Genomic DNA, 24,071 nt, shown 5'->3' with positions numbered 1-24,071 from the left:
TAAAGTATTACATGAGGCTTTGATTTTTAACCATCCAGCAGGCCCCTCATCACTAGCTTCTCTATCTTCCCTCCTATTCATCTACCTACCGCAAGAGCCCCATCAGCCCTATTATGTCCAGCTTCCTCTAATCCCCCAGCCTCCTAGCTCCCAGTGGGGTTGGGAGAGTGTGTGGAATTGGACCTTTTGCAAGCAGGAGCACTGCCAGTACTGACTAAGCAGTTCATTATACATCTTTGGAACCATAGCAGGCACACTATGGCTTGGCTAGACTTTCCCCTTGACCAGGAGTGCTTGTGCTCCCAGCTTGCAACTGGACAGCACCAACCGTGTGAAGCTGCCTCATTCTGTGTATGGGAGGCAAAGGCCCACATCTGGGTCTTCCCTCCTCCCCCCATGTGCCACTGCTGAACATCAGTTTAATTTAACCAATGCCAGCAAACACCAAAACACCCTAGTAGCCACCTAAACCAGTCATGTCACTGCTGGGCAGGCCATTTCTTGGGTTTATATATTTTTTTAAACAATTACATCAGACCCGTTAATTTTAGTGCCCTTATTGAGTCAGGTGCTCACCCTTAATGCCGTATCTACACAGTGGGATTTTTTTTTTTGTCTGGGAAGTTCCTTAGAGTTTAAATTAATTTTTTTCAAACACTAAACAAAAAGCCCAAAGAGAATGCTACCGAGCTATTTCTAAATGACTAAGATGGGCAGTATCAATCTGAAAGCACTTAGTTTATAAAGTTTAGGCGCAGAGCCAGTAGCCTAGCAAAGCAACACAAAACAGCCAGTGCAGTCTGGTGAATATGACCCTTAATTTGCCATTTCCCAATTAGTTTGGAGGGCTAACAGTGAGATCAGTGATATTTGCAGAAGAGTGAAGAGAGCCAACTCCCTGAGTCCCAGTGTCTCTGGGTATGCCTATACGCCATAGTAAGCCCAGCCCCATGTGACCTATGCTTATAAACCTGTTCTTCTAAGTGAGCAGCCACATTGCATTGCTGTTCATGCCTCATACTCATGCTGGCATGACCATATTGTGGGAGCTAATATGTCAGACACTCTGGCTTTTGGGGGAGAAGCCCAGGCTTTTTAGTACCTTTGCTAGCTGTAGAGCTTGGTTCATGGTGTAGTGTGGGAGGACCTCTCTGTCCATCCTTGACCAGAAGCGCCCTTAGCTTGTCAGCATAGCCAGATGAGCCATTTCAGGGCTGCATGCTCCATGCTAGCGTGGAGCCCATAGGCGCCAACTCCGTGGGTGCTCCAGGCCTCCAGAAAAAAATATTGGGTGCTGAGCCACTAGCCATCAGCTTCCACCTTTCTCCCCACTCCCACCCATTGGTGCCCCACTGATCAACCCCCCCCCCCGACCCAGAGCCTACCACCTGCTGTGATCAGCTGTTCTGGAGTGTGCAGGAAGCTCTGGGAGGAAGGGGGAGGAGTGGGAACTGGGCATGCTCATGGGAAAGGGTGGAAAGAGGTGGAGAAGAGGCCAGGTGGGGACTTGGGAGAAGGACGGGGCCTGGGGTGAAGTGGAGGGATGGGAGTGGAGGCTTTAGGGAACGGGTGGTTGGGGGCGGGGGCAGATCAGGGACAGGAAGAGGCTGGAGCTTGGGGGAAGGGGTCGAGTAGGGATGGGGTCTGGGTGGAGCAGGGGATTGAACACCCCCCAGGCCCAGAGGAAGCTGGTGCCTATGATGGAGCCAGCACTGGTGGAAGACCTTTTCCTGCTTGCAGTTTCCCTGCTATTTCTGAATTCAGACAGAGCATCTGCAAGATGCTGGTGGACATTTTGGCAGCAGTATCAGTCCAGGAGGCAGCCATTGCCATAGCTTCTCAAAGTGCACAGGAGCTACCGATGGGATTCATGTGCCCATAATTTGTCCTACACAAAGCCCCTAAACATACATAAAATGCAAAGGGTACTATTCTTGGTTATGCAAGTCTTGGTGGACCTCAGAGGCAGATTCACAGACACCAGCCTGGAAAGAGTGTATGATGTCAGCATTTTCTGGAGATCAGGACTTTACTTTCATGGACAGGCAGGGACCATGTTCCCTCCAAATGAGATTGTTATAAAGTGGAGTCTCCATCCCCACTGTTCTTCTAGAGGACCCATGTACCCTCTTCTGCCCAGCTTAAGAAACCTCACCCTGACTACAGAGGGCCTGGCAAAAGAAAATTGAATCACATGTTCTGTAGCTGTAGGATAGTAGGTGAATGTACGATTGCTGGGTTGAAAGTGCATCCCTCATTACTGGGGCAGGATCCCTATGTGCAAGGGAAATCAGGGCTGCCTTGTGCACCATGTGATGGGTTTTCAAGGTACCATAGATGAGGGGAAATGAAGTAGTGCAGTTACGCCACACTGCTCCCACAATTTCTGGGGAGAATGCCACTTATGAATTTACTAAAACATGTTCATGTAACCCTGGGACTAGTTCTTGTTTGCAAACAAAATACTTTATTTGAAATATGTACTTAAATAACTAAAAACCCTTATAGGCAGCCCAGCTGCCAGCAAGAGCCAAAAGGCAGTAAAACAAAGAAAGTGAATATAGCTTGATAGTTTTGCAGTGCCATTGCTACAGTCTTTCTGGTAGTGGAATTGTATGTCCCCTGTATGCCTCTACAGGGTACTTTTGATTGTTCCGTAGACTGTTCATTGCTTGGGCCATGGGCCAGCCAACCCCAGAATAGGCCATTGAGTGCATAGGCTTAAGGAGATGATAGCATGGTGGGAACTCACAACATGGATCTTGAACAGTAGCTGGAGTTGCAATTGGCAGTGGAGCTGGCCCTGGGGCTTGTAGTTTGGTGAGAGTATGTAACTTCCCAAAAAGTTGTTCTGCTGCTCTCTGTCCTCCTCCATCAACTTCCAGTCCTGCTCCAGGAACTGTGCATTCATTCTCGCCTTGTGCTGGGTTGCCTCTTTCACCCTCTGCAAGCTTCTCTCCTCTTTCTCTCTGGAATTACACCTATTTGTCTGCCTTGGCCAAAATGTCCTGCAGCATTTCATCCCTGATTTATTTCCGTCTCCCACATATGTTGAGTGTCCAGGCACCTGGTTTCTGGCCTCTGCCCAGCAGAGGTGGAAGGGCCTGCCAAGGAAAATAGAAGAGCACATTTTTTTCTCATGGTCAGACAATAGAGATTTCTACCCTTTTAAGGGACAACATCACAGCAAGGTCACAGTTGATAGTTTTTATTGTTTGGTTTTATTTTCTTCAGCCTTTACTCATTGGCCTGGTCAGAAGCTCCACTAAGACCCTGGCCATCTTGACATATCATGTAAGATTAACATAACAAAATCAATTAAAATCATGTATAAATCTCATTTTCCCCCATTCTGGGGGGAGGGGACCTATGAAGGGCCCTGTTAATAGCTTTGGTTTTACCATCCCTTTAAGTAGGGCATGCTCTGGAAGATATTTGTGTGCTCTAAGTGCCTGAGTGGAAGCAAAAATTCCTATTACAGGCCCACGAAGTACCATCCACCCTGCTGAAAAGATTTTTCAGCATCTGGATGATTGGCAGCCCATCTACAAATGAAGCAGGCTCGTGAGCTTCAGAGGAGGCCTTAATAAGTATGCCCTGCCCCGGAATTTAAATCAACCATCTTGATTTCCTATTGTATGAGACGTTTGCATGTATTATCAACCAGGAATGGATGAAAAGTCATTGCAAAATCAATAAAAGACTAGGATAGAGACACATTATAGCCCTCCTTACAACAACCCTGCATTCCTGTACAGACTGAACAGAGGCTCAGGAGACTACATACATTCACTGCTGCCATTTGAACTGGTAGTACAGGCAGCCTGGGACACTTCAACTATGTGGGGAGGGTGTCTCAGCATGGCTGAATCACAAACAGAACTGTACATGTAGAAACATGAATCTAACCCCTCTTTCAAACATCAACATGTACCTTCTAAAAAGTCGATGCTAACTTATTTTGCTTTTTTCCGTGTTCTGGTATCCAGTGTGGCACCTACATGTTATCAGCTGGGGGGTGAGGGAAGGAAGGGAAGGAGTTGGTGTGACTTCCACCCCCTCCCCTACCCGGAGTAATAATTTTACAGGGTATAACAAAGATGGTGGCCACAGCTCCAGTACTTTTCATGGTGCTGCTTCTTCTGTGTGATGCTTGCCTGGACGATCTCCAGACAGGTCCCAGGATGTGCACTAGCTGGCTTGACTGCACAGCCTGGTACAGGCCCAGCAACAGCAACACAGTCTATTTGTGGGTGTATTCCAGCAACTTCAGGCATGCCACTGTCTCTGCCATTGTGGCTAGAGAGATCCATACCATCCCCGCTCTGTGCATGGCACAATTCCCAGCACCCAGTTGAATTCCTTGGACTATGGGCAGGTAGCTGGGGAGGTCCCTGATGTGTAAAGCTAAGATTTAGTCACAGGTATTTTTAGTAAAAGTCATGGACCGGTCACAGGCACTTAACAAAAATTCAGTCAGTGACCGGTCCATGACTTTTACTATAAATACCCATTACTAAATCTCTGTTCCTGAGCCCTGTTGCTTTAGGGGGGGTCCTGGGGCAAACAGCTGGCCCCTGTTCCAGTGGTGGGGGCTGACTACTCCCAGTGATCTGCTGCCCCAAGGCCCCCGAACTGCTCTCCCAATGGCCTTCAAGGCCGCCACTCCATCAAACCCCCGGGACCACTGCTGCTTGGGCAGCCGCCGGGGCCGCCCACAGGACCAATGCTTGGGCACTTTCCTGTGCTGCTTCTCCAGACGTCCTCAGGACTGCTGTTGCTCAGGCAGTTCCCTGGGACCACCCAAGCAGCAGCCTGTGCAGCTGGTCCTGAGGCCACTCCAGCAGGGGCTGGTAAGGCTGGCTGTGGGGTCAGCTGCTTGGACAGCCCTAGGCTGGGGTCAGCCACACTGGCTGCTGCAGCTGCGGAAGTCACAGTGGTTGTGGAAAGTCACGGAATCCATGACTTCCGTGACCTCCATGACAATTGCAACCTTATTGATGTATTCTTCTGGCCTGCTGATAGTATGCTGGGTGAGGGGGCATCTTATCCGTTTTTCAACGGGATAGATGACTGTGCTTACAATTGAGTAATCTGTGTGGAATGGAAGAGTTAACATCAAGCAGATGTAGCTGAAAAAATGCTTCTGGCTCCTGGGAATAGAGTGGGAATTTGGGGAGAGAAATCCAGACCACACAGGCCCAGGGGATTTGGGGCTAACATTGGCAGATTCTCCAAACACAAGACTGGCCACAAAGGCTTTGGCTACATCCTCTCTGGGACCCACGCTACATGCTCGGCCCCATACGCCTACGTGAATCAGCAGGCCTGTGTCTGAGAAGGTTCTGGCATGTACCAGAAGACAGTCTACATGTGTGACTGAGGGGCGAGGGGAGTGGTTGGCATTCAATGTGAATCAGCACTTGCATTTACTATACAGCGCGAGCATACTGTCTATGTTTTAAGGGCACCCCGTGCTCTAGAATCAGTTCCGCTGCCATGCTGCCTTAGTGCTCAATGAAGCTGAGACAGCAGGGGCATAGTAATCTTTTCATGCACTGATGCCTTAGCTGGTATGGGGCATGTCATCTACCTATCAGAACTCTGGACATCTGTATCCAGTCTCTGTCATATCACTGACTCATAGGATTGCCAATTGGGTTTGGACATATTCCTGGAGGTTTCATCATATGACAATATTTAATTAAAGTTTAATCTTTAATTCCTGGAGACTCCAGGACAATCCTGGAAGGTTGGCAACCCTACTTACTCATTACAACTAAATGAATTGTTGCATGCAAATTTGGTGTAAAGGAAGGGTGATAATTGGTTGAGTTACATCTGCTGTCATATTCCACCCCATTCCCCTCCCCGTTAGCTGAATTGTTGAGCTGAGCCTGTTTGTAGCCTTTGCAGTCATAGCAATCGGCTACAATAATCATTATGTAACTTAATTAAAATCTAATTACTGTGACCTTAAGAGCATCTTAGATTTCCTTTGAGAATGAGGAATGAGAGGTCAGATACAGAGTAATCACTTTGTGAAAAGTGCTCACTCACAGATTATGGTATCCAGACTAACACGGCTACCCCTCTGATACTTGTCTTTTACAGACGCCCCCCGGGTTACACAAACCCGACTTACGCAAATCCGCACATATGGAAAAAGTTCTATAAGCTAGAAATAGGAGGTTTTTATTTTGGGGTTTTGTGTAATGGTTGGGTATACGTTTCTGACTTAAGCAAAATTTGAGTTACGAAAGGTGTTCCAAAATGGAATGCTTGCGTAAGTCAGGGAGCGTCTGTATAATTTTTCCTTTGTGAATTCATTTGATAGCATAGTTATTGTCTGGTTTCACACACATAGCTCTTATTGGGTCTGTGGGGTGCTTGCTTCTGATTATGAGCTTGGAGAGGCATCATCTCATCAGAAGCATGTTCCCCACAGATCAGGGACACACCAACTCAAAGCAGCACCAGACCCTGCCAGAACTACAGATGCAAAACTTGCGGACCTATCCCCACAATGATCAACAGCCGCCCACAACACATCTTTCAAGATCCATTTATCCTACACAGACAAGTCTACTGCAAACATCTGGTGTACCTTCTCTACTAAATACCCCAATAACTGTGTAGGTGAAATCTGCCCAACATCTTCAAAAGATAAGTCTGGGAGCTTAAATTCACTACTTTGCTAGACATTAAAAATCATGGGCTAAATAGAGACACTGAATGTATGGCTTATTACAATCTATCACTCACAAAGAACTTGTCCTTCCCCACAGATGCCTTTTTTTCTCTCCCTTCCTTCCCTCCTTCTCTTCCCCCCTACCCCCGGTGACTGCAAGGGCATTAACTGGCCACTTCACCTTGAAACACATTAACTTCTTATGCTAAACAATCAGTTCCACTTTGTATTTAGCTGTGCACTCTGAGTATGTTTTCCAGATGTGAAAATAAGACCTGTGTAAACGTGAAAGCTTGTGTCTCTCTCACCAACAAAAATTGGACAATAAAAGATATTACTTCACCCACCTTCTGTCTAATATCCTAGGGCCAACAAGGCTACAATCCTACAAACTACAATATTTCTGTATTATAAGTTTATTGTGTGAGGTGTTTTATGAAACTCTATGACACTCTGGTGATTGTCATCATAGAATGTATGTATTAACACTATATAAGGAATTATGGATATTCGCTGATATTAGGCTTTATAGTCTGCATGTGAACAAAGGGAGAAACGGGTTTTCCCAGACGGGAGGGAATGTCATAGCTATTTACCTGTCTCCTATGTAAATTAAGTATAGTGGAATCAAAACAATGGACATATAATTTACATACAGGGGGTTGGAAGCCCACAGGAAGGAAAGAACATCATGAGGGCATTCTGCCTCTTGAAAAAAGGTAATTAATCTTTGAAAGATATAAGCCAAGACTGAAGCCATCTTCGACATCCATCAACTGAACTAGGCCACTCCCTTTTGAGCTCTGCCTCCACTGTGAGCATGCCCAGCAGGTATGTCTGGGTGGGGCCTTCTGGGCCTACAGCTGATTGTTAACCCTGACTTATACACCCCATCACAGATGACTATATTTACTTTTTATGAACTATAGTTCTAACGTCATAACAATCTTACATAGTAAGTGTAGCCAGCTGTAGTCTGACTACATTCATGAAATATATGCATGGAGTATATATGAAAATCACTAGACAAATACAAGGGAACAGAGCTTGTGCAAGCTGGGAAAGATGGGTGCTTCAACCAACAGGAGGTTGAAGTCTCTGGAAACTGAATACAGATGAGAAACCTGCTTAGGCAAAGATCTTTCACTTAGGAAGACAAAGGTTGCCAGCATCTTGTATTTCTGTGGAAGGTCATGACTGAGGGAAAGTTAGCCATGCAGGAAGAACAGGGCCGGAACTTCCATTTAGGTGACCTAGGCAGTCTCCTAAGGCACCAGGATTTGTGGGGGGCGGCATTTTGCCAGGAGGGCGGCAGGCGGCTCTGGTGGACCTCCCGCAGGTGTGCCTGCGGAGGGTCCACTGGTCCCGCAGCTCCGATGGAGCATCCGCAGGCACGCCTGTGGCAGGTCCACTGGAGCCCCGGGACCGGCGGCGAAATGAGTAGAGCCGGCCCTGGGCTTAGGGCGCCAAAAACCCTGGCGCCGCTCCTGAGGAAGAAGGAAGATTGGAGAGAAACCATCTTGAACAAAGTCTGTACATCGCTAGATTAAGTTCTAGATGTGTGTTTTCACTTTTATTTGCTTGTACCCATTTCTATCTTTATTCCTTTTACTTGGCATTACTTAACATATGTCGTATTGTTAATAAAATTGGGGGTTTTTTTTGTTTTTTTTTACTACAAACCAACTCAACGCTGTGTTTGACGGGAAGGGTGGATTTGTCCCAGTTAAATTAGTAAGCTGTAATATATTTGTGCCTTTTTAAAGGAGCAACAAACTTTATTATTTCTCTGAATGATCAAGTTGAGTGCTGGACACTTCAGGGCACTAGATTTTTGGGGAAATTCAGGACTGGGAGTGTGTTGGGATCATCTTGCTGGTTGAAACCCAGGGTGGTGGAAGCCAGAGTGGGGCTACAGCTAGTCTGCTGGGGTCAAGAGCTGCTGAACCAGGGCTGCTTAGCACACAGACACTCAAGGTGTGACCTGCATGGTTGTAGACTGACTGTGAGCATCCCAGGTTGGGAGCTACAGCAGTACGGGGCCAACCACTGGAAATTTTCATTGGTGTTACCATGCGTACGGCTGCACATGTTGGGAATTAGAGTTTCTAAGGGTATGTCTGCACTAAAAACTCAAGTCAACCTATATTAGGTCGATTTACAGCATGTCCACAGTATCCTCCTTGGGTCGGCAGTGCGCGTCCCCACCAGGAGCATTTCCACCGACCTAAGAGGGGCAGTGTGGGGAGCTGAAAGGTTGATCTCTCAGCTTTGCTGGCAGCTCCCTGCTGGGAGCCTGGCTGCCTCACAGGCTCCTGTCTTATGCTGGAGGCCAAACCAGATGGTCATAATGGTTCCTTTCTTGCCTTAAAATCTGGACATTATGACCATCTAGTCTGACTGACTTTATAACACAGGCCTACATCAAGCCTGTTAATTTGTGTTTGAGCTAGGTCATCACTATCCCTCTTGATTCCCAGAGCAGTAACAGCAGCAATTCAAGCTTCCCTACTTCATCCCCCTTCATGCAAACCAATGCTGATCAGCTCTGGATGCATGATTTGTGCTGCCTGGTTAATATGATGGATAAAATCAATGTCAATATGCTCCATTCCCACCCAATCCCCTATCTTGCTGTCATCTGATTTATTCGGACTCCAGGTTTTATTAGACCTGAAGGAAGTATGGCTGTCTTTAGGTGGTCTCTCCCCTAGAAGATTCAGGTCTTTTTTTTCCTTCCCTTTTTTAAAGCTAAATATTCTTCAAATACCAGCCTGAGCAGAGCTTATGTGGAAACTACCTTTTCCCTTGAGAAAGTGGAAGAGATTAAACAATCTTTCATTCCCACAGAGTTTTAGTCTGAAAGCTTTGTTTAACTGTAAGAGGAAACTTTTGCTTTGAGAACATGCAGGCTTTTGTCAATCTTTGAGTTGTTGGAAAGAACATTTTTGGAGGTATATAACTTTGTTTGTATAATTCTTATTTAAAAAAAGCTGATCTTTTCATTATTTGGATTATAACTCTATTGTAACTGAGAACATTTATCTCTATGAATGGGAGAGATTCATTCCATTAGTCCTCATGGTAATCAGGACTACTTCTGCTAGTGCAATGCATCATTCCCCATTTGAAGTAATGACAGGGAGAGGAATGAGACTCTCAGTACATCTATTGTGGGAAACAAGCTGTCAAGCTCTTCTGCAGTGGCTCAAGAGCATGTGTACCAACCTCAGGGCACACTATTAAGAAGCAGGGCACAAACCCCAAATTAGTTATGAATTCTATACTTAGATTTTACCAACCAAGTATCAAGTGTGAACTCCTCAAGTACTAAGGCCAGGTCTACACTACAAACCTATATCAGTATAACTAAGTCACTCAGGATTGTGTGAAAAATCCACACCCCTCAGCAACATACGGAAGTTATACCGACCTAACTTCCTGTTAGCTTCTTCTATTGATGAGCTTCTCCTGTCAACATACCTACTGCCTCTCAGGGAGATGGATTAACTAGGCTGGCTGGAGAAGTGCTCCCATTGGTGTAGTGGCATCTTCACTAAAGTGCTTTATGTGAAAATAAGCCCTAAGACAGTAAAAACAACAAAGAGTCCTTGTGGTACCTTAAAGCCTAACAAATTTATTTGGGCATAAACTTTCGTGGGCTAAAACCCACTTCATCAGATGCATGGAGTAGAAAATACAGAGGCAGGTATAAATACACAGCACATGAAAAGATGGCAGTTGCCTTACCAAGTGGGGGAGACAGTCCTTTTTGGGTACTTGGATCTATCTTGCCACCCAGGCAAGCTTGCCTTTGTGACCAAAGGTCCCTTACACCAAAAAAATCACAACAATATTCTGATTACACCCAGTCCTGAAGGATCCGTCACTTATCCCAGGTAAGTTACACTATAGATCCTACACCAAAGACAACACTTGTAAACCAATCTATGCCAGACTAACTGGAGATTTATTAACTAGGAAAAAAAAGTTATTGACAAAGGAGTTCCAGTTTTAAGTTTCAAAAGGTGACAGAAGCTTGTATAATAAGCACACTTTATGTCCTTTAGGGTTAACCCTGGGCAAGTGGCTGATCCCTTGCTTATGCTTAGAAATTGTGCCCTCCCAAATCCCAAACAGTCTCCTCTTGTATGGAATTTTTAATCCCTACCTCCCAGAGGTCAAGTTGATTGGATGAGTCCTCTTCATGGGTGTGGAAAGGGAATGCAAATGCAATTAACAAAGTCTGTGTTCTTTGAAACCAAATGAGCCATTGTGAAACATTAACAGGTCTTCTTGGTGGGAAGGACTTAACACCTACTGTAGGAAACCAGCATTGTACATTAATTAATGCTTCTTTCCTGTTTGATGACTTACATAATCATAGAGGATTATAATACAAATCCGTACGATAACCTTATAACATGGGGTACCGATAAGTGATATTAATACATGCAGCATCCTACGGGCATATCATAAAGTCTAAACACATTCTTATAAACTTAAGAATGTTAAGGTGAGCCAGACTAATTCGAGTAGGTATATGTCAGTGTCCAGCTGAGGCTTGAGGCCATTGCATGAGCTGGCACCTGGTCTGCCAGCGTCACACAAGCAATCTACACATTATTGTGGTAAAATGGACACTTTTATGCAAAAATTGCCAGAATACCTTAAACAGGTACACCTATGCACAGCTAATGAATTGAGGAAGACAAACGGTAAGGCAAAAATGTACTTTGACAAAGGAATAAGAGAGAATGATTGGAAAGTAAGAGACCGGATCATGCTTCTGGTAAATGCGGTACTGGAGCATAACTTATGTCAAATGGCTTGTTCCCTGTTAATTGTGGATACATTAAGTTAATCTGTGTAGGAAAGTCATGTTACTGGGAGCAAAAAAATGTGGATAAAATTGATCATGCTAACCAACACAGATTTTATCAGGGAAAATCGCTTCTCTGTGCAGAAACTAACATTGCTTAAGACCCTTGTTGCTTATCCTGACATGTGGGATTGCTTGGGGCCAGCAGTATATAGTTCCACCTTCCCCACAAACTGCTGGAAGGAAGCAGAGGTGGCAACGTTCTTCTTTCAGTAATATATGATGGGAATAGGTTACCCATAATAATATGGTGATGGAACAACTTTTTTGAGACAAATTTAGTATGGACTAATGCCTATAACACAAAACGAGGCAGCCATTATCTGGAATGTGTAGTCAGATATGAAAATAATGCCTCTCTGTTACTTAAAAGCTTAATGCATGAAGATGGGGGACTGTTTTATGCAGGGGTAGGCAACCTATGGCACACGTGCCAAAGGCGGCATGCGATCTGATTTTCAATGGCACTCATACTGCCCGGATCCTGGCCACCGGTCTGGGGAGCTCTACATTTTAATTTAATTTTAAATGAAGCTTCTTAAACATTTTAGAAACCTTATTTACTTTACATACAACAATAGTTTAGTTATATATTATAGACATAGAAAGAGACTTTCTAAAAACATTAAAAGGTATGACTGGCATGCAAAACCTTAAATCAGACTGAATAAATGAAGACTCGGCACACCACTTCTGAAAGGTTGCCAACCCCTGGTTTAATGTAACCTTAGCAATTCCTAGACTGGATTGTCAAGTAACTCCTGTCACACATAGGATCTGTCACTGAGGTGGTGAAGGATCCTCCAGCTACTGCACCACCCATACTTACTACAATGTCATGAAAGCTTATGACTGCCTCTACTTTTCTAAGCTGCACTGATGTAGAACCTGGACCAATGAGCAGGTTAACTAATACCTAAATACTTGGAACTTTCCTTACTATTATACAATTTATGCATATATTGGTTTTAAATTTCTCTCACTCGAATATGGCTGAATTTGGATAGTGTGTATTTTGGATAGTGTTGTTTTTTGCCTCTTTGTTGGTAGATGAGATAGCATTGTATCAGAACTGTGCTCATAGCTGGAAAGACACATTCATCACAGGCTGGTATCTTTCAAATCAGCAACTTTAGAGTTGAGATAGAATTATTGGCTCTATTTCAGGTTTATTTAGTTCAGGAATGTCAATTTGGAATAGAGCAGAAGATATAAAAAGCTACTTTGAGCACTAGGGGGCTGAGACAATGTTCTATGCTATGACTGAGGAAATTGATGCTCTTGCACCTGTGGAAACGTATGCTGTGCTTAATACTTGTGATTGATGAGGCACAGATGTTTTCTGTGATTGATAATGATCTAATGGGAGATGCTCTTAGATTATCAGTAACTGCTCATTACAAATCTTTTCTGTCATAATGACTTGGTTACAGGTGTCTTTAGCTTATCAGCCAGATACCATCATGAGTGCTCCATGGTTCAATAGGTCATTTTCTTTGTCTCTGTTTCTGTAAACATGCATGGTAGATAAGGAGGAAGTTTTGGGGTATTAGGAATGAACTGAGTTGCAAAGTCATTTCTCCAGAATGGTTTGGTATATATAACCTTCCCTTCTGAACTGTGCTGCATTGATATTTGACTAACAACCTTTGATTAATAAAATTACAATTGAGCCTGATAATATGAGATGTCAAATAACCATCAAAATTTTAACCTGTAGCAAACAAAGCCTTCTCAAATATTTGTGCATATACATTCTACTATAATTAGTATTAAAATATTCACTGATTGCCACTATCAGTTTGTCAGTACAGCCACCCACCATTGCTAACTAAGACTATTAAATAGAGCTATTCACAGTAAATAAAGTTAAGACTCCAATCCTGCAACTGGTTTTCTGCTTGCATGGAGAACCATTGATTAACTGACAAATACAGCTATTAAAAAATGAGGAACATTTTTCACAAAACAATTTTACTAACATTTACAAAATATCAACTGGCTCTACTGACAAATCACACCACACATGAATTAAATCTGTGGTACAAAGATCTGTGGTCCACTGCTGTGAGCAGAAGACTGATATGATGATCTGTGTTGGAACTGAAGGAATAATTGGCATTTCCTTTTTAAAGATTATGGGGAAAACAAAATTACCATTGACTCTTAAGGAGAGCAGGGAGCACAAAAGGTGAGTTCAGAATAGAATGGAGTAAAATAAAATATGACAAAGATCCTGTTGGAGAAGGAAATGACATTGCAAAGGAATGGCCAAGATGAACAAGTTGCTGAGCATGAAACTAGGAGTGGGTAGGTTCAGCAGAGAGAAACTGACTATTAACACATAGGCAGTCAACTTTATAGCATGTTTGGGTTGGCAAACCTCACAGAATACCCTAAAAGAATGTTAGAGGAAAAACATTGAGAATTCAAGCCTACAATTTCCACAAAGCAAACCAGGCCTTTCAGTTGGAAGAGAGAAAAAAATAGGTCTAGATACTAGCCCCTTGTGGAGTTATGAGAGTGGTGCAAGGCATCATGAGGACAAGAATTTCAGGAATGAATCTGAATCAAGGCCTGGTTTCATGATTATATGTGATGGGTTAATGGGCTGTGCGCACATAAACCTGAGGTGGAATCCTGAGTGGCATAATTTAGGCATGACAAAAATTTAACAATTGAAAAGACAAGAGGGAGAATCATTCCAGAGCTGCTTTAAAATGGACTGTGAGTATTTCTGTCAGTGACAATATGAAGACAATGGTTCCGAGCCCTGGGGGACCTGAAGAGATGGTATAATTCAAGGACAAGAACTACCTGATAATTTCAGTGAGGAGTGGGACTGGAAAAGGCTGGTGATGCACGAGGGTCAGGGAATGGTGGAATGTGAGCAAAACTCCATTAGCTTCTCTTAGCACAAGTAATTATGATGGATAAGGGGAATAACGCTTGTTCTGTTTAAGACCTAAATTTCATGAGCGGCTCAGGTCTGTGGGGAAAACAAAAGTAATCTAATTCTGAAATTTAGCTCTGACTGTCTAACCTTCTTTACCCCTTATCAATAAAAAATCCTAGTCACTAAAAACTTCAGATTTCACACACTTGTCTTGGATGTTATGCTAAAGTATAACTGTGAGAGATTTCAAGTTTATAGTGACTGGGGTTGGTGAGCTATAACAGGCCAAAGAAGATGACAGTCCAGCCTACATTACCAGATTAGAGGACTTTGCCTTCTCTTAAAGAGCTGTCTTGAAGTTTATCCCCAAACAATCATACTGTGACAGAATGCAGACCTGTATTCACACACTACTGTAATAATCTTTGTACAAAGTATGCCTTGTGAGCTATCATTTGAAAACTCATGACTTGCTGGTCAGTATTGTCATAGTAACATTTATGTAGCAGCACTGTGTTTAAATTATGACATTTCCCCGTATCATGTTTAAAATACATGTTCAAAACCCCCATAGCCCTGCGTAGGCAGAAGTCATCAAACAGGTGTGTCTTAAACAAAGGAGCATATACTTATCTTAATTTGCATTTAAGCAGTAAACAAAATCTTCAAACAGAAAGGGGGAAGCAGGAAAAACAAAGGAAGCTCATAGGTGAAAAAGCCCAGCAGGAGCTGCCTCCTGGTTCTCAGCTGGAAATGTTTTTCAAAGAAGAACTATACAAAGCAGAGGCAAACACCCCAAGACATCCCCCTCTCTCTCCCTCCTGCCCACCTCATTATCTGCAGCAGAAAAGACAAAGGAAGAGTGTGGTCAGCAATGCTGGAAGCACATGGTGAGAAATTTTGCTTGAATCTAATATAGTTTGTTAAGTTAGACCCCAGGAAGCGTTTAATCTTTTTTCTTGTAACCATTTCTGACTTTTGTGCCTCATTACTTGTACTCGCTTAAAATCTCTCTTTGTAGAGAGCTTGTTTAATCTAATGCGTTTAAATTAAAGTATCTGGATTACTCAATTGAGGTTAAGAGGCTAGCGTACATTAGTCCCTTAAAGGAATAATGGACAAAGTATATTTGGACTGTCCAGGAGAGGGCTGGGCAGTACAAAACATACATTTCTGGAGGAAAATCTGGGACTGAGTGTGTTGAGTTCACACTGCAGCATAACCAAGCCTCATGAGAGCCAGGGTGAGACTGACAGGCTGTATTTACATGCAAACACATCAGAGAGTGACCTGCATGCTGGTGGCTGTTTGTGAGCAGTCCAGATTGGAAGCTACAGCAGCAAGGCATCCCAGGTTGAAGGTCAGGGGTAACACAGCCCCTCACTGGTAGGGATTGTATTTTAGTATGTCACACATACTGAACACAATTTTCTCCTGAACTGTGGTAAATCTGGAGACCAATTTCAATCACTACTAGGTGAGATGGATCTTCATCCTGTTCTAGGTGAAATGCTCACAACGTTAGCTACAGAGTTACTGCTTTCTTTTCTCAGATATGTACAGAAACTCTCATTTGGGTCAATTTGAACATCAAGATTCTCACAATCTAGTATTAATTGGATCTTAGTGGCTTTTGCAAGTCTGTACAGATTTCAGGAAGTCAGTAAATACTTCCAACTTGATTCTTATTTAAAAGTTCCATGTAAAAACACATGACAAGTCACCTAATTTTCATTCAGGTGCAGTCTCAGGGAAGGATGTACTTTATACAATCAACCATATTTATGATAAAGTAAAACACTGTATCCAATTGGTATCTCACTAATCTTCTCATTAAATTAGATGCATCAGTCACAGTGTTCAAATTTAAACATTTAGAATCTCTCACTTTGTATCTGGCTCAACAGATGTGACTGTTTTTGTCTAGGACTTAAGATATTTAGCAGTGGAATTTTTACAAAAAAATTACATTTGTTAATATTGGACTCTTGCTCTGTGCACCAGAGAATAAAAACAAACAAACAAACAAAAAGCAACAACTATGCAGTACAAAAATGGATATCCACATCCCTGGTAAGACTGCCAGTTTTCTATGCACACATCACTGAATGCCTTTGTCCCGCGCTGCCCCTCCTCCGAGTTCGTGCCCCTTCTGAAGCCCTGACCCTGCTCACTCCATCCCCTCCTTGCCACCCGGTCGCTCGCTTTCACCACCCTCACTCACTCGCTCATTTTCACTGGGCTGGCTCGGGGTTGGGGTGTGGAAGTGGGTGAGGTCTCCGTCTGGGGGTGTGGACTCTGTGGTGGGGCCAGGGATGAGGGGTTTGGGATGCAGGATGGGGATCTGGGATGGGGCAGGGGTTGGGGTGCAGGGAGGGGTTTGAGGGCTCTGGCTGGGGGACGGGTTCTGGGGCAGGGGGTTTAAAGTGTAGGAGGGTGCTCTGGACTGGGATTGAGGGATTTGGAGGGTGAGAGGGGCATTAGGGCTGGAGCAGGGGCATGGGAGAGGGTCAGGGGTACAGGCTCCAGGCGGTGCTTACCTCAAGCAGCTTTTGGAAGCAGCAGCATGTCCCCCCCTCTGGCTCCTACACAGAGGTATGGCCAGGCTCTGCGCACTGCCATGTCCACAGGTGCCGCCCCCGCAGCTCCCATTGGCTGTGATTCCCAGCCAATGGGAGCTGCGAAGCCAGTGCTTGGGGCTGGGGCAGCATGTGGCGCCCCCTGGCTGCCTGTACACCTAGGAGCTACAGAGGGAGCATGCTGCTGCTTCCAGGAGCTGCACAGAGCCAAGGCATGCATGGAGAGCCCTGCTGCACCACTGACCGGACTTTTAATGGCCTGATCAGCACCACCAGGGTCCCTTTTTGACTGGGCATTCCAGTCAAAAACTGGACACCTGGCAACCCTAATCTGTGTGAGGATATCTGTGGATTTGCAGGGCTCTAAACAGTTTCACAGGTCACCGTGCAGCAGTGACCCAGGGCTGTGCCAAGCCCCTGTCTCCCAACTTCTCCCCAGAGACCTCCTGCTCCACCGCCTGCTCCGTCCCCACCAAACCTCGTTCCCCGCTACAGGTAGAAAGGCTACAATCTTGGGCATTCCTATGCAGGGCTGCCCTCCCATGGGAGTGGGGAGAGAAGGGGTTCTGGACACCTGTATGCAGCTTCAGGGGTTTTAATGCATGCAGACCCGACCCAGGCAGAGAGTGGTGACAACTACTCTCCCTGTATAGCACATGCCCTTGCTGCCCACTAGTTTAAATTATAACACCACACATCTTTCAAATGACACTTAGCTCACACCCTTCTGGGAGTTGTAGTCCCAGCTTGCTTGGACAGAGGAGGTAAACTACAACTCCCAGAATATCCAGTGGGCTATCTGCGTGATTCGAGAGCCGTGCTGGAGCCTGCAGGATAGGTGACAGCCACTCCATTCTGGTGAGTCTGTGCTGCAGAGCCCTGTGCGGATACAAAATTAGTATCTGCATCAAAGCTGCTATCCACAAAAATGGTCCATGGATATAAAGTGGATACCCACAGATTTGGTGAACTCTATGCACAGGACATACTATGAATACCATGATAATATTAACTGAACAAAGGACAAAATTATAAAGACTGTTATAGAGAACACTGGAGAGAATGGACCTGAGTCCTAAAGGTTCTTTAGCCTTGCCTCTGAAACAACTGCAGATATAAATAAGGGTACGTAGAGGTAGAGCCAAATTAAGGTAATCTAGGTAATCTAGAGCCCTAGGCATATCACAACATAGGCCTCCCTTGGCTCCACCCTATGCCATAGCCCTGCCTCTCCCATGAAGTGATGCTAGTGTAACCTTGGCTGGGCTAGATTTTACTTCCCTTCCCTTCTCCTAGTGCCTAAAAACATCTCCTACAGAAAAGCACATGAAGACCCAGAATTCAGTCATTGAGAATTTGCAGCAAGGATTGCAAAGGGTCAACCTCCCGACAATCAGGTAAAGAACAAAAGGAATTAACTTAATTCTTAAGTACCAGCTTTATAAAATCTTGTAATTCTGAAGAAAAAATATTATAACAATTTTATTTCTATAACATAACAAGGATATTTTATAATTCACAATATATTATCTTTATAGTTACACATAAAGAAAACAAACTAAATCTCAAAAGGCCAGTCCCCACAGAAACAATGAGAAGTAACAGAGATCCCTAAAGCTTAGGCTGAGTTCACCTGAGTCTCAGTTACAGTCTTTGCTCACCAAAAATCTATACAGTTTGGGGAGTCAAAAGCACTGCAACATCTTCCTTCCACTTGCTTTCAGCAACCTCCAGCTGGAATCCAGGCAGACTCTTTCTCTTCCTCTGCTGAAATCAAGCAATTAGCTCATTGGCTAACTAATTAACCAGCCACTCAGATTAAGTATATAAATAAAAATCTCTGTTACAAGAAAAATACAAAACTGAGAATGGCAAAAAAAAAATGACTCTTTCCCCATAATCACATTTAAAGAGATGAGTTGGTGAACCAAACCAGTTGAGACCATTTAATTAAAACAGTTTGGCTAAAATCAAACAACATTCAAAGTATACAATTAAAATGGAAAAAAAATCCCTCTTAATTTTCCTTTTCTATAACTAACACTGCCCTGGTCTTCCCTGCTGGAAGGTTAACAATAGCACTAACTTGCTGTAATACTTCAGTATTGGGGTGGGGAACCATCCTGCTTCCTGCCCCTGGTACTCAGCTTCTCCCAGTCCATCTAGATCACATGGCTTTGGTAAAACAGCTGCCCTCAGTGGAGTCTGAGTCCAATTACAAGGAGTCTATTGAGCATGGGCACCACTACCACACCCAATTCCAGAAACTTCTGGGCATAAGAGTGTTAATTATGCATCTGCTTAGAAACAATGACCCAGACACAACTCATTCCTTCCCACTCTTCCCTATATATCTCTTAAAGAGATAGCTCCCTATTAGGCATGTGGGTTACAGTAGCATGTGGAGTTCCTGTCTTCCAGGAAATGCACCATTGGGCTGCTTTCTGCCCAACAGCAGGGCAATCCTCTCCTCAAGAGCAGCAGCAATCCTCACTGATCCTCATAAAGGCAAGGATTGCAGCAGGGTCCCCCACACTTAATTCAGCTGCTGGGGTGTTTCTGACTGGGCTGGTGAAACTCCCCTCTTCTTTTCCTGCATATGCAGAACATTTTGCTGGAGTGGTGTTGGCAGGGCAAACCAGAACAATGGGTCTTAGGGTTAAGACTCCATAGAAATATACAGAGATGTTCACGTCTTAAAGCTATTGTTTCAGGCTCTCTTCAAATGCAGGCAGACACCAATGCATTCATTACATACATTTACTTTGTAACCATAACCACTAGAAACTTTTTGTCAATGACATTTTAGATTCTAATATAATCACATGACTCTAGGAGCTGAGGCCCTAGAGACAAATTTATAATACTTATATTTTAATCTTGTATAGATGGCTAACTATATGACTTGTGAGCACAATCAGCTATCTATATGCTTTTATTTTTTGTGTTCAAAATTGCATCCACAAAAACTGTGGGTCAGGAAATCATTAAAAAGTTATTTTAAAAAAAATCAGGCTCAAAGTATTCAGACAAAAGAGGCCAGAACCTGTATTCCTTCTTTCCTTGTCTGATCCTCAGGGGTGAAAGTAAGTTCAAGGACTTACCGATACGCCAGAGTCCTGGGCAGGTGCGGGGCCTCAACTGGAAGAGGTGGGGCCTTTAAATCAAGATTTAAGGTCCCGGGGCTCCAGCTGTGGCTGGGAGCCACAAGGCCTTGAAATCACCCCTGGAGCTACCAGCTGCAGAGGCGGCTGGGAGCCCCAGGACTCAGGGGAGATTGAAAGGGCCTGGGGCTCTGGCTGCCGCTACTGCAGTGGGCCCTTTAAATTTCCAGCAGAGCCCTGCGCTGCTACCCCGGGGCTCCAGCAGCTGGGTTCGGGTGGTGATTTAAAGGGCCAGGGGCTCCCTGCCACCGGCAGGGCTCCGGCAGTGATTTAAAGGGCCAGAGGCAACTGCCGCTGTGGGAAGCCCCGGCCCTTTAAATTGCTACCTCAGCCCGGCTGCTGTAGCCCCGGGGTAGCGGCGGCAGGGCTCCAGTGGTGATTTAAATGTCCAGGAGCTCCTGCTACTGCAGGGAACCCCAGCCCTTTAAAGTGCCACCCAAGCCCCACTGCCTGAGCCCTGAGTAGTGGCAGCAGGACTCCGACAGTGATTTAAAGAGTCGGGGCTCCCCGCAGCAGCAGAGCCCCTGGCCCTTTAAATCACCACCAGAGCCCTGCTGTCACTACCCCAGGGCTCCAGCAGCAGGGCACCGGAGGCAATTTAAAGGGCCCTGGGCTCTGGCCACTGCAGGGAGCCCCGGGCCCTTTAAATGGCCAGCCAGGGGAAGCCAGTTGGGTCCAGCATGGCGTACTGGCTCTTGCTTGTACGCCATACCAGCCCATACCGGCTTACTTTCACCTCTGCTGATCCTGTTTCCCTTATGCACCTTTTGTATGGAAACAATGGGAGTTTTAGGAGTGCAAGCAATGCAGAACAGAGCCCTTTATTTAACTTTGATAAAACTTTTCTTTCTAGAACTAATAATATTTCCCAAGTTTCCTGCACACAGTTTTGTACTACACAGTAATGGTGTTTCATCAACAAATTACAACACAATTTTAGAACATATTTTACATCTGTAGGCATTTTAGTAAGGGTGTTTGCAAGCAAATTAATATTTGAACTGATCATGAGTTATAAAGCATATCAAATAATAATTACACATATGCTCATTTTAACAACTGAAATATTACTACTTTCTCATACATTTGCAGGCATATGATGATGAAACTGACTGTGTGGAGCAGATAACATCTCTCCCCCATAGTAAATTATACTAGATATATTTAAATAAAATATACAAAACCATTTGTAGTTAATTGTTGTACCAAATGTGATCATAATTAGTTAAGAAAAAGGAACACATATTTGATGAACATTTTTGTGAAAAATGTTACCCTTATTTCATTGAAAATCTGAGTTTTGACATTTTTAGCCATTGTTAATTATGTTTTATATATTTGTAAGCAGAGTCAGGATGAGCCCCACCCTGACATCTGGTGGTAAATTATGGGGAGTGCGGAAAGTGTTGCATTGGTATTTCGGTTATTTGCATGGGCACTCCCACCCCACTTAGCATACCGCAAAGCAGCATGGGATGGTTATTTTTGCAGCTGTGGGAGCCCCAATTTCGTTGTTATTGGGGCAGGAGGAATGAAATGTTGTCACCCTGATTGGGTAGATGGGGAACTACAAAATTGTCTTGTGATGGGGGGTTTCATTGTCAGCTGGATAGCGCTTGCTAGATGGGGCACATGGGTTCCAAAACCCATTGGAAAGAGAGAGGCTGGGGACAGAGATCTGTACTTGGTGGTGCAGGCTCTTTGTGTGAGCCAGAACCACCAGTTCCACCTGTGCCTCTCTCCACTGTGGAATGTCAGAGTTATTTTTTGATTCCCTTAAGAGTCTAAATGCCGGTTACTGAGCTGAATTCACTGGTACTGGGGCTCCCCTACTAAGAGCTGGAATCACTAAGAGCTGAAATCACTGAAGAGCTGGACTTGCTGAGCTGAGAGCACTGAGTACTGTGCTAATGAGTGGGGGAGCCTGAAGCCATACCATGGAGCAGAGCAGCTGGCAGAGCAGAGTGGAGCCAAGCAGCTCGTGAGGACGGCTGGTGGACCAGAGCAGCTGGCAGAGCGGAGTAGCCCACAGAGCAAGCGGCAGGGCCGCCCAGAGGGGGGGGCAAGAGGGGCAAGTTGCCCCAGGCCCCACGTCCCGCAGGGGCCCCCACGAGTGTTTTCCGGGGCCCCTGCGGCTCCGGTTGAGCTCCCGCAGGGATGACTGCAGCAGGTCAAGCGGAGCCACGGGACCACGGCACCCGCCACAGTCACTCGTCCCGGGCTCCGCGGGAGCTCAACCGGAGCCAAATGCCGCCCCCCCAGGGAAAGGGCCGCCGCCGAAGACCCCGGGCCCCCGGAATTCTCTGGGCGGCCCTGGCAAGCGGAGCTGAGCTGTTTGCGGAGATGACTAGCGGAAGCAGAACCCCACGAAGAGGCAGGGCAGTTGGCCCCGAAACCACATAAGGTGCCCCTTTTCTACCCAGGCTGGGGAGGGGGACCTCTGCAGAGAGACTCTTGAGCTCTGGGGCTGCACTGACCCGGGACAGAGACTTTGGATTGTGGGACTTTTGGGACTGTGGGTGATTTGGGGGTTGCTGGACTCAAGGGCCCCGAGAGAAGGACATGGCCCAATTTGCTGGAGTGGGTCTTTGCTCACGGTTTGACCTATGAACTCTAGCTGAGGTATTTTCCCAGTTTAATGCTTGTTGTTTGTCATGTAATTAAACCTTTTCTGCTACACCAAGACTCTGTGCTTGCGAGAGGGGAAGTATTGCCTCTTCGAGGTGCCCAGGGGTGAGTGTAAGATTTTCCCAGGTCACTGGGTGGGGGCTTGAGCTGGTTTTGCATTATGTTGTGGGGAAGGGACCCCTATGTATTGAACGCGGCCCTTGCTGCTATCGTTTCGGCCCAGCAGAAGGGTTACATATTAAAATACTTTGTTTTCAGTGGTGCAACCTTTACAATGACATCGTTTTTTATTCAATTTTTCTGTTTGCTAATCATTTGTGAACATGCTTAGTTTTTTTCTAATCCATTCATGGCTCAGCAGGTGGTAAGCTGTGACTTGCTATCTAGTGTGCAATACTTGGTCATTTTGCTCTTCCAGGAAGAATATCAGAAAGAAGCATACATGCCATGGAAGAAAGAAATCAGATACGGTGGAAGAAAAGGAGATAATAAGGAAGAACTCTGACACTAAAAACAAACCTGCAGAAAACCTGCTAGCAATTGTCTTATTTATATAAATAGCATATGGCTGCCTCTATCCATTGGTCCTACGGAGGTAGATACTCGGTGGCTATCATAGCATCTGCTGCTGGAGAGGGACTCCCCAGCTTAGTTCTATGATGAGCCAGTGAATCCATAGTGCCAAGCTGCATGCTGATTACATCAGTATCAAAATGTAAGAGCTGATTCAGTATTACCTAGCATCCTATGCAATTCTTTAAAACTGTGCATTGTGCATTCCTGACTAGAGCTGGTCAAAAATTATATTTTGTGCACGTGTGTGCATTTTAGATTAACAGTTTAAATTTTGTTCAGAAATGATATGATATATATATAAAATGAAACAATGCTTTATTTAATTTTAAAATGTCATTTTAAATTTTGGTTCTTCCCCATCTGCCTCCCTCCCTTTTTGTAAACTTTACTTTTTCCTCGGGGAAAAATGTAAAAAACAACATCTTTTATTTATTTATTTTCCATTGGTGGTTATTGCAAATTTAGATGAAAGATAAAAATGTAGCACCTATGACATTTTTCTACTTAAAAAAAGTTCACGTCAAAACTCCATTTTTCACCCAAAAAAAAAAAAGGGAAGAAAATTTGTCCAGCTCTATTACTAATATTTTCCATCCAGTGCTACATCGGGTACAGAGCAGTCCAGAATTAGGCCCTTAGATGGAAATGCTTGCTC

At 44.7% G+C, this 24,071-nt stretch overlaps 1 long non-coding RNA gene across 2 annotated transcripts in view; it reads left to right on the top strand.

Moving 5' to 3' along the window:
- LOC120407110 overlaps positions 1–23,441 on the top strand; it is a 67,615-nt gene extending 44,174 nt beyond the window's left edge. For both annotated transcript variants that reach the window (XR_005599796.1, XR_005599797.1), the window contains exon 4: positions 23,259–23,441. This is a non-coding gene — a long non-coding RNA (uncharacterized LOC120407110). The remainder of the gene's footprint in view (positions 1–23,258) is intronic.
- Positions 23,442–24,071: the final 630 nt, after the last annotated feature.

The sequence above is a fragment of the Mauremys reevesii genome, linkage group 5 (genome assembly GCF_016161935.1).
Source record: "Mauremys reevesii isolate NIE-2019 linkage group 5, ASM1616193v1, whole genome shotgun sequence".
Classification (NCBI taxonomy): domain Eukaryota; kingdom Metazoa; phylum Chordata; order Testudines; family Geoemydidae; genus Mauremys; species Mauremys reevesii.
The sequence above is the reverse complement of the archived record's forward strand: the minus strand, read 5'-3'. Positions and strand labels throughout refer to the sequence as shown.